At 36.2% G+C, this 13,818-nt stretch overlaps 1 long non-coding RNA gene across 1 annotated transcript in view; it reads right to left on the bottom strand.

Moving 5' to 3' along the window:
* Positions 1 to 750: 750 nt before the first annotated feature.
* Positions 751 to 13,818, bottom strand: part of LOC134284084 (uncharacterized) — an 816,516-nt gene continuing 803,448 nt past the window's right edge. Inside the window, exon 3 of the long non-coding RNA XR_009995619.1 lies at positions 751 to 1,007. This is a non-coding gene — a long non-coding RNA (uncharacterized LOC134284084). The remainder of the gene's footprint in view (positions 1,008 to 13,818) is intronic.

Raw genomic sequence — 13,818 nt, 5'->3', positions numbered from 1 at the left:
TTCGTCCATTCAAAGACATTCAGTGTTCGAAAGAGCTGCGATATCTCACGGATGGTATCATCCAAAAACTAAAGTCAATTGGATTTTCCAAGGTATCCACACTGAACACCAAGGATTTTCGTATTTGTTCGTCTTGCCGTCTACATATTGATTCAAGAGCTCACCTCACCCAAAACGAAGAACAAAGCGTAGCCGGTGGCTCAAGGATGCCAACTGTTCAGACCATACCTGTTGTACCTGATTCGCAAAGCTATGAAAGTTTGGTCACGATACCATCAGCGTCAACGCTAAGCACAATTCAATCAAATGAAGACTTCACGATGCCTGTAGACGTCGAAATATTCAGCCGAGGAATAGCAGCAATTCGTGTTTCGCCTATAGATTTAGGTAAGGTTAAAAATGTTCACTATCCTGAAAAAAAGTGCGCTGAAATCGTCGAAGGTGTACGAAGAAATCTTTTTAAATTAGACGCTAACACAGAAAAAGCAAACGAGTTTAATGAAGTCATAGAAAATATGAAAATTAAATTTTTAAATTCAGCCGCAAGGCAAGAAAAACTATCAATTTTATCATTGTTACCAAAATCATGGTCAGTACAAAAAATTGTAGACGAATTTAAAACTAGTAGAAATATGGCATCAGATGCAAGAAAGGAAAAAAATAATGTATTAGATTCATCTCAAGGTTCAAGCTCTGGAAAAGCTTTGAGTAATGAAACAAAAGAACTGGTTTTGAATTTTTTTGAGGACGATGATATAAGCCGTGCAATGCCAGGCCAAAGAGATTTTGTTAGCGTAAAGACAGGAAATAAGAGATTAGCTGTTCAGAAAAGATTGTTAATGATGACATTAAGAGAAGCTTTTAATCGCTTTAATGAAATGTACGTCAATGTAAAAATAGGGTTTTCATCATTTGCAAGCCTCCGGCCAAGGCAATGTAAACTATTGACTATCACAGGAACACATAATGTTTGCGTTTGCACTACGCATGAAAATGTCAATTTAATTCTACATAGCTTAAAAAAATACAATGTCTTGAATGATCTAAAAACATTAACGAATAGATTGCTTTGCGAAAATAAGACAACTCATTGCCATCTACGAAGATGTAAAAACTGCCCAGATACCTCAGTTTTAGAAGACAGTTTATTGAAACAACTGGAAGAAAACTTTGTTGAAAAGCTTTCATTCGAACAATGGGTTACCACTGACAGATGTGATTTAGAAACTATTGTAAAGCAAACCGATGACTTTGTTACATTTTTCAGCTCAAAATTAGAAAGTTTGATTCCGCATGATTTTGTAAAAACCGAACAATCCAATTTTTTGAAAACTACAAAACAGAACTTGCAAGATGGTGAATTTTTGGCTATTTGTGACTTTTCTGAAAATTACAGCTTCGTTTTGCAGGTTGAAGTTCAATCACACCATTGGAACGTGCAACAGGCCACAATCCATCCTTTCGTAATATATTATACTGAAAATAGGCAAATTAACCATTTTAGCTTCATTATAATTTCAGAAGAACTAAGACATGATTCAGTCGCTGTTAATTTGTTTATTGATAAAATGATGAACTTTTTACAAATTGATCAAAATAAAAACATGAAAAAAATTTATTTTATGTCAGATGGTGCTGCTTCACAGTATAAAAACCGAAAAAACTTTTCTAGCCTTTGTAAGTTTAAGTCAAAGTATGGTATTGACGCTGAATGGCATTTCTTCGCAACATCGCACGGAAAAGGTCCATGCGATGCTATTGGAGGTACGATAAAACGCATGGCTACCAGAGCAAGTTTAGCCAAAGAACGCGAACACCCGATAAAGACTGCAAGAGAGTTGTTTAATTGGGCAAACAAACGAAAAGAAGAAGAACTTACAAAGTTGTCATTTTGTTATTCTACTACAGAAGAATACGAAAATATGTCTTTGCAGCTAAATAATCAATATAATAATGCAAAAACAATTCAAGGAACTCAAAAATTCCACTCATTTCTTCCTCTATCAGAAAATACAATAAAGGCAAAGCTTTATTCAAACTGCCCTGACAATGATGCCAAAATATTCGATATTGTTAAGAAAGTTGTGTAAACAATAATTTGATAAAAATACAGGAATAAAAATAAACTGATGTACAAAGTATAATGTTATTTTTTATTGCGCACAAATACCACCCCTGAAAAATAAGCCTTATTCGCTCTTTTGAATCTTGCTAATTGAGGAGCTTGCGATATGCAAGAGTTGAATGCACATTTTCAACACAATACCACTGGAAGAAATCATTGTTCCTGATAGTGGGATTTTGTAACTTGTTTTTCAAAATACTTTTAAGGCAGAGAATTTCACTCAAATCTTTAAGCTGTCAGTGTCATTTTAACTCAAAATTTTCCAATCTTTCCGAAAAAAAATACTTTTGAAACTGGAGAAACACGGAGTACATTCGAAAAGGGCTAAAACTTATTAAGTTATCAAAAAAATCAATATTAAATTAGTAATATCTTCTAAACGGTGCATCTTAGAAAAATGTTACCGAAGTACTTTTTTCTTGCAAATTTGATGTACTTTCATAAAATTAGGGCGACAAACTTTTTTGACTTTACTTAATAGCTTTTTTTGAAAACCGTAATTTTTTAAAACATTTTTTTTTCATTGTAACCTATTTTTCTCCAGAACAACCCACTGTGCACTAGGTAGCATTTTCAGTCAGCTATAACATAAGGATAATAAAAAAAAATATTGACATGTCACTTTTGAGGGAAAATCTATATTTTAGTTCAAATCACAAAAACCAAACATATTTTTTTACCGTGCATATTTTCTCCATATAGCACCAACAATTGTCTAAAACTTCGCCGAAGACACCAAACCGATCGGACAAACCGTTTTCGAGATAAAAATTTTTGAAAATATCATGTGCATTTTTCATAGGCCCTTCTCATAAGTAAGGCTAGATTCAAAATGGCGAACCAAGTATGCTAAACGGCGTTTTTCTCCCCCAAAGACTTGTATGCAAGGTTCCATGCAAATCAAAAAATACAAAAAATAAAAACTGGAAAAATTTCCCACTTGTTCGTGGAATCGCTCTCCTTAGGAAAATCGGTTGGAAAAGTCGGAAAAACTATTTTCGAAGTCCGGAAAACATCCCAAAAAAATTTTGAAAGGAAGTTGTATAAGTTATATTCAGTAAAATTTTCAAGATGTGGTTTTTCTCCGTCCCTGAGTTATGACCAATTTCGTGGAAATTGTCCTGATGTGCTATATTAGGGGCGGTTGTGTAAAAAAAATCATAGCTTAAGAACGAAGCATCGCACAGTGTACAAATTCGAGCAAAAACGGACGCAATTCAGTTCCAGTCGCATAGCAATCAACAAATACCCATTCCTAAGCAAAACACTCCGGGGAATCGAATGGTGTCAACCCCTTTCCTGAAAAACATCGCCACGTGTCTAATTTTGGACATTTTCCCCTAAATTTGTCAGAAATATTTGAATATATCAAACTTAAATCCAAAAAAGTAGGAAGGAACCCTGAATATTTCAAAAAAAAAAAAAAAAACTTCATGTAGCAATGTTAGACAACTTGGTTTAGTAAATGTTTTTCACTTTTGATCACAATAAGTGTCTCATTTTGTCTAATATCCCCTATAAAATGAGAATATTTGAGAATTTCGGATGAATTTAAACAAAAAACCATGCAAACTCGTGATGTTGTCTCATTTTGTCCAGTATCCTCTTTAAATTAAAAATATTTAAGAATGTCAGATGAATTTCAATAAAACAGAACGACTTTGCTCAAGTCTGAAATTTTTAGTTTTTGAATATTATTATGTATTTTTAATTTGTAGGGGAAAAAGGACAGAACGAGACATCATTTCTGAATATAATAAACAAGAGATGATCTGTTTAAATATTTTTAATTTATAGGGGATATTAGATAAAATGAGACAACATCATTGAATGTGATGGACAAGAGACGATCTGTTTGGGGTTTCTCCATTCAGTATCACGACTTTTGAACGACTTTGCATGGTTTTTTATTGTAATTCATCTGAAATTCTCAAATAATCTTTGCATGGTGTTTGTTGAAATTCATCCGAAATTCTCAAATATGTTTTGGTTTTAGGGGATATTGGACAAAATGGAACACCATCTCTAAATGTGATTTACAAGACACGACCCGTTTGGTGTTTCTCAATGCAGTAGCATGACTTTTGAACGATTTTTAATGGTTTTTTGTTCAAAATCATCCGAACTTCTCAAATATTTTCATTTTATAGGGGATATTGGATAAAATGAGACACTTATTGTGATCAAAAGTGAAAAACATTTGCTTAACCAAGTTGTCTGTCATTGGTACATGAAGTTTTTTGAAATATTAAGGTTTTCGCTCAACATTTTTTTTATTTAAGTTTGATATGTTCAAGTATTTTTGACAAATTTAGGGGAAAATGATCAAAAAGAGACACTTGGCGACGTTTTTCTGGAAAGGGGTTGGCGCCATACGATACCCGGAGTTTTTTTTGCTTAGGAATGGGTATCTGTCGAATGTTGCTTAGCGACTGCACTAAGGGGAATCAGGTAGCCAAAAATCGAAAATTGACTTTATTCAATTTGAGATTCAGGTTCAGTAGTTGAAAGTAGACCACTTCGACCAGTAAACCCTAGAATATTAGTTTGCTAATCCTTATACTTTTCGAGATACTGGCAGCAGAATGAGACCATTGTCAATTTTTGGTAAAATTAATGACATGTTCAACTTCGCATTTCTTCGGCTTAAATGAAATATGTTGAACTTTTAAAGTAGTTTCTAGAAGCTTGCTTATAAACCTTTCGAATGACGTATCAGACGTAGAAATATTGATTGTAAAACTATTAAATGATGCCACATTGAAAAATTCAAATTTTTCCCATACAAATCGTTCCATACAAAAAAAGTTTCGCTGAGTTTCGCTTCGGGACTATTTCTATGACTTTGTTTAGGATCCCTGGGAGGCATTGAAATCAAATTTGGCTGCTACTAGCTGCTATTCTGCAATTCCAATCATGTTGTCGGCGATGATTGAGATATAGCTATATGAAATCACCCTATTGGCCATTAAATACCTCTGAGGAAACATTTGGTCGTCATGACCACTTTTATCGGTAGATCAATTATAGTGCAATCTAAATCTGGTCTTGGATCTCTTAGCGAAGCGCGTTTCTACTAATTAGAATCCATTTTGTAAATATTAACAGAAATCCTTAAACGCCTAAAAGTATGCAATGCCCTATTAATATCATGGTGTTTGAAACTGTCGTGTTGAAGAACCTGTTCAACATGTTTTTTTCATATTTTTCAGGCATAAATCCTACGAATAGGATCAAGATATTATAAAATTGACGCGAAAATATTTTTGGCCACCTGTTTGTATGGCGCCGCCCCATAGTGGATTGGAACTGAATTGCGTCCGTTTTTTTGCTCGAATTTGTACACTGTGCATCAAAGACACAATGTTTTTTTTTGTGAAATAGTAAACAAATTCTCTCAGCAATTAAAAAAAATACAAAATGAAAAAAAATCCACAAAATTTTCCACTGTTGAGGAAAATCGGTTGGAAAAGTCGGAAAAATCCTTATAAAAATATAAAAGATGTTGGTTGATTTTCGACTGTCTCTATTATTAATCACATACAGACTGTATGTATGTATAATAGTCCGAAATTGATATTCCACAGTTACCTTCCCATGTTCAGAACCATGCAACCTGAAATTTAAGTTTGTACACAAGCACTATACAAGGGTACACGGTGCAACAAGTCATCGCAGTGCTGGTGGTCGAACCCGAATCGTTTCAATACCACCCCTTAGTTCATGCACCTGCCTGGCAAGGGGGACCAATAAAACTACATAGGATAATAGTCACTTTAATGGATATTATACCTACCAACCGTCGTCTACACAAAGTTCGATGTTTAGTCTCCTCCGTATAGTGTCACAAGGCGAGCATGTGTCCTCCTGGGGTCGCTCGGTAGGTAGTGAGTGATGTAACCTAAGAATGCGGCACGCGATTGATGTCGATTGATGGGAGAAGTTCTAAGGTGAGGCATGTCACGACGTTCGATTCGTCGGTCCGGTTGGCGTTTGTCGCTCACGGATGCGCTTCTACGGGCAATGGGTATGGCTTTGTGAGATTCCAAAACATAGGAGGTTTGTTGAACGTTCTGGGGTTTTTCTATAGAAAATTCTTTTTTTATTTATTTTTTCGCTTCAGAATAACTTACTCTTACCATTATAATGCCAGAGTTATAGTCGAATTTGGTACCGGTACCTTTTCTAAAAATATAATGATCGATCAACGATCAAATCTGACTATACATGTTAATGGTTGCTACTCCGTGATTGATCTGAGCTGGTTCCAATTGCACTGAGATCCAAATGAATAAGGGCTGGGATGCTCCACTTATTCTCAAAGTGCAATTTAAGCAGCTCATACATTTTGGATCAATAACGGCGCCGGCCACGTCCTTATAGTCAGTTGGGAAGGGAAAGGAATGTTAGAGTGTGCTGGTTCTTGCTACTAAAAACCGAGATCACCTCTGCATCCCCACAATCAGCACGGACTGGGGTATTTGTTAGATGGAAAGGATGGGAGATCTGGGAGTCACCGTTGAGTCGGTGATGCGATCCATGGATTGGGGGTTATTTATAGTGTTCGTAAGGTGATAGATTGTGTGGTGAATAAGGTGAATAAGGTCATGCGGCACAGCACGCTTTGGTTGCATAACTTGTAGGCGTTATATACACTGTGCTGTGAGTTGGAAGGGAGGGAAACGACTTTTTTCCAATTCGTTTCTGGTTCTAGCGATGGCTATGAACATATGAATATATAGAAGAAAGAGAGAGAAAGTGGATAGAAAGATACGAAGTAGGATGAAGGGGACGGGCCAGGGATTGAACCCATCCCTGATAAAAAATATCATAAAAATACGATACATTTTATTGTTACAACACCAGTTTTTCGAAAAATATTCACCATTAAACGTATTGTAATTTACACTGTACACTCACCATCACCCCTATTGTTCTTTACCATTCGGCGTATGGTAAATGACACTTTTACAATAAAAAATGGTGGTCGTTATGTATCTTAACCATAAAATTTTGAGAAAATTTTCATACACTTTTTCGTGAAAAACAATAGAATGTATCGTGTTTTTATGAGACATTTTTAGGGCAATTTTCAAAAGAAAACAATATATCTTAATGTTTTTTCATTGTTCTTACAATACAAATACAATTAATTGAATGGCGTCAAATAAATCGTTGTTGTAATAAAAATACTATAATATTTGTTGTTATTTGAAAGCAGTTTTCGCTTTTGAAAATCCATAGAATTTATATTTCCCGCTAACATTTATATCCAGCATTTGCGAGCACTAACGGCCGCCAGAATGATATGCACATTTCATGATAAGAGTCAAACACTCTGATGTCTGTCTGGTATGTGTTGCTTGGCGGCTGTTGATAAGATCATCAATCTTTTCAAATAACTGCCAAATATCACAAGTCAGACCTCAGGTTGTATGATCCATACCATAAATCGTTCACAATTCATGTGGCCATTAGTATCTGTAAATGCTGAAGAAAAATGTTACCGAGAAATATGAATTCTTTAGTTTTTAAAAGACGAAATCTGTTTACATAACAACAAATATTATTGCATGTTTATTTTAACATCGGTTCAATTGACCCCATTAAACAAATTGTATTTGTATTGTTATCAATGGTAGTTTACTATTTACTAGATTCCTTTAATTTATTGGAAAACATTAGAAAAATCATTGTTCATCTTTTTCTTGTCGTAACGTCCTCACTTGGCTAAAACCTGCTTTTCAGCTAGTTTTCTATAAGTACTTCCTCAGTTATTCATTGATAGCTTCCTCTGCCAACACGGCTTGACGTCTGTCAGTCGTTGAAGTTTTAGCGAATAACATTCGATAATCGAAACATCTACTGTACTCAAATTTAAAACGAAAACTATAAAAAAATATGTCAAGTGATTTTGTATTTGATTATTAAAACATGATCCAAGCAACAATAATATTTATTGTTATTTATTTGTTACGAATTGTTTTTATGTGAAATTGAGAAATAAACCCTTTTTTAATAAAAAGTCCATGAGAACTTTGCAGGCACTTTTGCAACTATATAAAAACAACTTAAATTAATGTTTACTGATAGTAACTTTAAATTATTATAGAACTATTGAAAAACAATCGAATCAATTAGGCACCAATAAAGATAATGTTCACTTATTGTACGAACTATATGGGCTTGATTTCTATTGTAAAAAGTAACAATATATCTACTATGTGTTTTATGGTGAACAATAAAACCAGTCATATGTTAATAATATTTACCATGTAATGAATGGTAACTTTTTATCCGGGATGACCTTCTGCATATGAATCAGAAGCGGTAGCCACTAGACCACCAAGCCCGTTATACCCTTTCTAAAAATATGATGAAATGACAAACCTTTATTGTTTTTAAAAACTGTGGTACAAATGGATTTACACTCCAGATAGGCAACTGTAACTCCCCAATAGGAAATGGAATTCCCGATTAGTAGAAGCAATCAATCGTTGAAATATTCAACTTCAGCAATAATTACTTAAATCTAATTCATTTGTACATGTCCATCAAGCTTCCAATGAGATATCATAACGAATAGTTCATAGAAAAGCTACCAATATGCTGTTAGTGGTCGCATATACGCTAACCAACAAAGGCTTGAACATAGCTCGTGTTTATCGAAACGCCACGGCCGTTGACGGTTTTAATGGCTATTTTTGCGATACACATCATCCGTCGTGTGCTCGTAAAGGTGGTTCCATGTCATCATGCCATAGCGACAACAATCCAGTAGTGGTTAAACATTGTGAGAAACTAAAAACGCGTCGGTGGAGTGTAGATAAAGCGCTGCCTGCAATGTGTTGCAGTAAGAAGAGTGGCTGACCGAAGATTTCATCATGATGTCGGATCTTGGTCTGCAACAACTGCTGGTGCTGCAGCAGCAGCAGCAGCAGCCATGAGTTTGAAGTGTTGCGAAAAGTGGCGCGTCTCCTAAATAGCGCAGCATGACAACGAGTGCACTCGAGATGAGCTTGACCGAAGCAAAAGACATTGGAAAATGCGAGAAGCGTGAAGCCCCCGAGTCCGATGGGTTTTGTTTTGTGTGATAATGGATCGAAAGACCATGTTCGGTTCCCATAACAATTTGTAACATCGCGGCGCTGACGATAGCAAATGCAAGATTACTCTTGAAGAAAGAAATACTTAACCTTGGATATCTTATGGGTGACCATTTCTGTTGGTTTGGGAGGTGCAGATTTTAAAGAAAAACAATTTGGCTATAGTGTGGAGATAATATGACATTCCCTTTCTTTTGTGCGACTCGTGAAAAGAGCGTTACCAGGGGTGGGTATGGAAAGGCCACACGGTGTGCCAAAAACCATTATTAACAAATAAAATTGTCCACCCAAGTGGCACCCGGCATTCGAAAGATATGCTATTCTAGTATCTCCTCTGAAAATTTGAAAATCTTTCATCGAGGGAAACTAAAGTTTTTTGTGATTTGAAGATTTTGAGCCATTTCTATAGGATTTTCTTCTATGAGTAAATATGCACGCACGGTGTGCCTGATACCATTATTAACAAATAAAAATGTACTCCAAACTCACACCCGGCGTTCGAAAGATATACTATTCTAGTATCTCCTCCGAAAATTTGAAAATGTTTTATCGAGGGAAACCAAAGTTTTTACTGTTTGAAGATTTTCCTCTATTTTCATAGAATAAGTCCATATATGGTAATATTGCCATTGTCATTGGCTCTTCAAATCATAAACAAATACATATTAATAAGTTTCACAAACACCATTCCGAAGATACAACATTCAAACAACTTCTCTGAAAATTTGACAACATTTCATTGAAACGCTCGCAAATTACAGTGGTTTGAAAATATCATATCATATCTTGATAAAGTGTAATGAAAATGTGGTAACTTCATAGAATATTATTTCAATTTCTTGTGTTAATCATTCCTCGCAATGAATATATATTTTGTAAGCGATACTATTACAAAGCTTAGTAAGTTTTTTTTAACGTGTTTATAGATAAAGCGGTAGTATGCATATCTCCAATGAAATTGAAATTGAAAGCTTAAAATTGTTGTTACTGATGATCATTCAAATGTAAAATTTCTAAATTCACGGAAGAGACGTTAGTAACATGACGTATAAAAGCTGGGTAGTAAAACGATTAGCATTGAGGTTTACTTCAAGAGCTTCAATATCTTAAACATTATACCAACGATTGACAAAGCTTTCTAGGAATACCAAAACATTGGGCTGTTAATTCAGTTTAACCATAGACTTAAACCAACATGTTTAACTCTCGTTTCACCATGAAACGTTTTCAAATTCACCGACAAGATACCAATATATTTGTAACGTGCTTAAAAACAAACAAAAAAACGGTGCCAAACACTTAGAAAGTTTATGTAATCAAAGCTCACGGTGTGCCACATTTTTATTTGTATTCGAGTAACAGGTAGAACTATGAAATATTAAACTACGGTAATTGACATTCCTCTCAATGAAATGTTGCCAAATGTGGAGCGGACCTGGTGTGATGGTTAGAACACTTGACTATCACGCCGAAGACCTGGAATCGAATCCCACTCCCGACAAACTCACAAAATTTGAGTTCTTTCTTCGGAAGGAAAGTAAAGCGTGGGTCCCGAGATGAACTAGGCTAGGGCTAAAAATCTCGTTAATACAGATAAAACAAAATGTTGCCAAATTTTCAGAGAAGTTGCTTGAATATTTATTGTACTTTTGGAATTTGTGAAACTCATGACGCCGTTCAACACTAGTTCGCGTCATGGGATGAGAAAAAATAGGGGTTTGGGACCCTAGAAACTCAAATGCGTATATCAGTTGAACACCCCAAGTTCTCAATTCAAACTTCGGTCTTTAACTGTGAAGTCCAATATTTTTTCGAAAATTCTTTCACTATGATACTTCTAGGGTTCCAAAACCCTGTTTTTTTTTTCTCATCTCATAATACGATTTTTTATTTAATTTTGTTTATCAGTGTTATTATTTGTTAAAGATATGAAGAACACCGCATATTCCCATATATGAGCTAATTCTATGAAAATATAGGGAAATCTTCAAACAGTAAAAACTTTGGCTTCCCTCGATAAAACATTTTCAAATTTTCGGAGGAGATACTAGAATAGTATATCTTTCGAACGCCGGGTGTGAGTTTGGAGTACATTTTTGTTTGTTAATAGAGGTATCAGACACACCGTGCGTGTATATTTACTCATATAAGAAAATCCTATAGAAATGGCTCAAAATCTTCAAATCACAAAAACTTTAGTTTCCCTCGATGAAAGATTTTCAAATTTTCAGAGGAGATACTAGAATAGCATATCTTTCGAATGCCGGGTGCCACTTGGGTGGACATTTTTATTTGTTAATAACGGTTTTTGGCACACCGTGGCCAATTTATGCCCGGATTAAGGATTGTGGGGGCCCGGGGCCCTTGCAGTTGTGGAGGCCCCTCGGAGGTACAAATGCGATGAGCAATACAATTTTTATTTGTTTTTGAGTCGTACTTGAACCAAAATTGTTTTTTTGTGGGGGGGGCTCAAATGTGGGGGCCCGGGGCTCCCCGACACCCTCCCCCCTTAGATCCGGCCCTGGTAATACTAATGCTTAGAGAACAGTAATGATATCTTGATGTTTTCTGTGACTTATTTGGTAGAGCTATTTTTTAATAATACGATTTAAAAAGAAACGCGGACACCATCTTTAGTCAGGGGCTGTACAAACTGATAGAAACCTAACACTAGACAAGGCACACACGTAGCATGTACCAGTGGATACAAAGACGAAACTATTCTCAAGAAAAGTTTCATCGGCCTGAGCGGGAATCGAACCCTCACCCCATAACATGGTGCGATCAGGGTTCGTTCAAATATTACGTAACGCTAAGAGGGGAGGAAAGGGGTCTGGCCTTGTGTTACGCTTGTTACAAGATTGAAGCTTTTTTCTTGTTTTATAAAACGATTGATCATCTTTTCGTCAGGAAAATGCTGAGTCAAATCGTACCCTACACAGATAAAAATAATGAGATTTACACATCATGCAAACTTCAGTTTAGTCATGTAAACTTAGTGTTATGATGGTTTACATGATATATCATGTAAATTTGTGTTATATGTCATGTAAACACACAGAGTCAAATGCAGATAGAACCGATTGAAATGTTCGGCCTGATATGTCATGTAAACTTCTGTGATATCCCACGCTCCAATCATGTGCATCATATGTCACAGAATCGTACAGATTATCCCCAAATGTAGAGGCGCTTGGTGAGATAAGGAGAAAATCGTTTGTTTACATAAAAAGGTCAATTTTTTGTCGTCAAGTTTTACTCATTTTTCGCTCTAGAAGTTGCTATTTTCCATTTGCAATGGCTTCCATTATCATCATTTTTGATGCCCACGCCGACAGATACCGGATTGGCCAGGCCATCTGAAAGAGAATTAGATTTTCTTTTCAAAAAGTGCTCATTTGTTTCTCTACTATGCGGAATTCGATATGAAAAAGTGAAAAAAGTGCAGTTTGCCTATGCTACACCATGTGAAATTTTGGAGGAGCCACGTTTTTCATAGGGTTCTCATTCCTGCCACCAGATGCGGAGGGATCGTTAGCTTCCGTCAGATTTGCCTATAGGTAAATCCAACGGAAGCTAACGATCCTTCCGCATCTGGTGGCAGGAATGAGAACCCTATGAAAAACGTGGCTCCGCTAAAATTTTCCATGGCGCAGCATAGGAAAAGTGCACTTTTTTCACTTTTTCGTATCGAATTCCGCACCGTAGAGAAACAAACGAGCACTTTTCGGAAAGAAAATTTGATTCCCTTTCAGATGCGCTTAGATCCGGTAGGTACTTACGAACAATTTATGTGATTAATTTGAGGAGCTCTTGCTATGCCTCCGGCGGGCGATCTCCCGGATTTTTTGTTAGCTGGTCAATCCGTACCAATCCGTCAATCCGTCGTCGCCAGTCTGCTACTACGTTTGTTTATTCCCTCAACAACACGCCACTAAAAAAGGTTAGCTCGATTAAGGACCTCGGTGTGGTGCTTGACAGTAAGCTTCGATTCCATGATCATGTCGCGGTGACATCTGCAAAAGCATTAGCGATGCTCGGTTTCCTGCGCCGCAATACAGCTCAATTCGATAATGTGTATGCTTTAAAGGCCTTGTACTGTGCCTTAGTGCGAAGCGTACTGGAATACGGAGTTCAAGTCTGGGCACCATACTACGATGTTAATGTCAACCGTATCGAAAATGTCCAGAAACGTTTCATAAGGTATGCTCTACGGAATCTCCCATGGAACGACCCGGTTCAACTGCCTCCCTACGAGCAACGATGTGCACTAATAAGTCTACAACCGCTAGCAAGTCGTCGAATTATGCTGCAAAGACTATTCATTTTTGATGTCATCAAGGGCAATATCGACTGCACCTCCCTTCTCGAGAACGTAAGACTCTACGCGCCTACTCGTCAGCTCCGAAATCGGCAACTGTTGTGGATTCCTGGCCACCGCACTAACTATGGACTGTTTAACCCGTTGGATTTTTGTTGTAGATTGTTTAATCAAGTGTGTGACGTTTTCGATTTTAATATAAGTAAACTAGTTTTTAAGAATAGGATTAAATTTTTTTAAAACAGTCTGTGTGACAATTTTTGTCA

This window comes from Aedes albopictus, chromosome 3 (genome assembly GCF_035046485.1).
Source record: "Aedes albopictus strain Foshan chromosome 3, AalbF5, whole genome shotgun sequence".
NCBI classification, from domain to species: domain Eukaryota; kingdom Metazoa; phylum Arthropoda; class Insecta; order Diptera; family Culicidae; genus Aedes; species Aedes albopictus.
The sequence above is the reverse complement of the archived record's forward strand: the minus strand, read 5'-3'. Positions and strand labels throughout refer to the sequence as shown.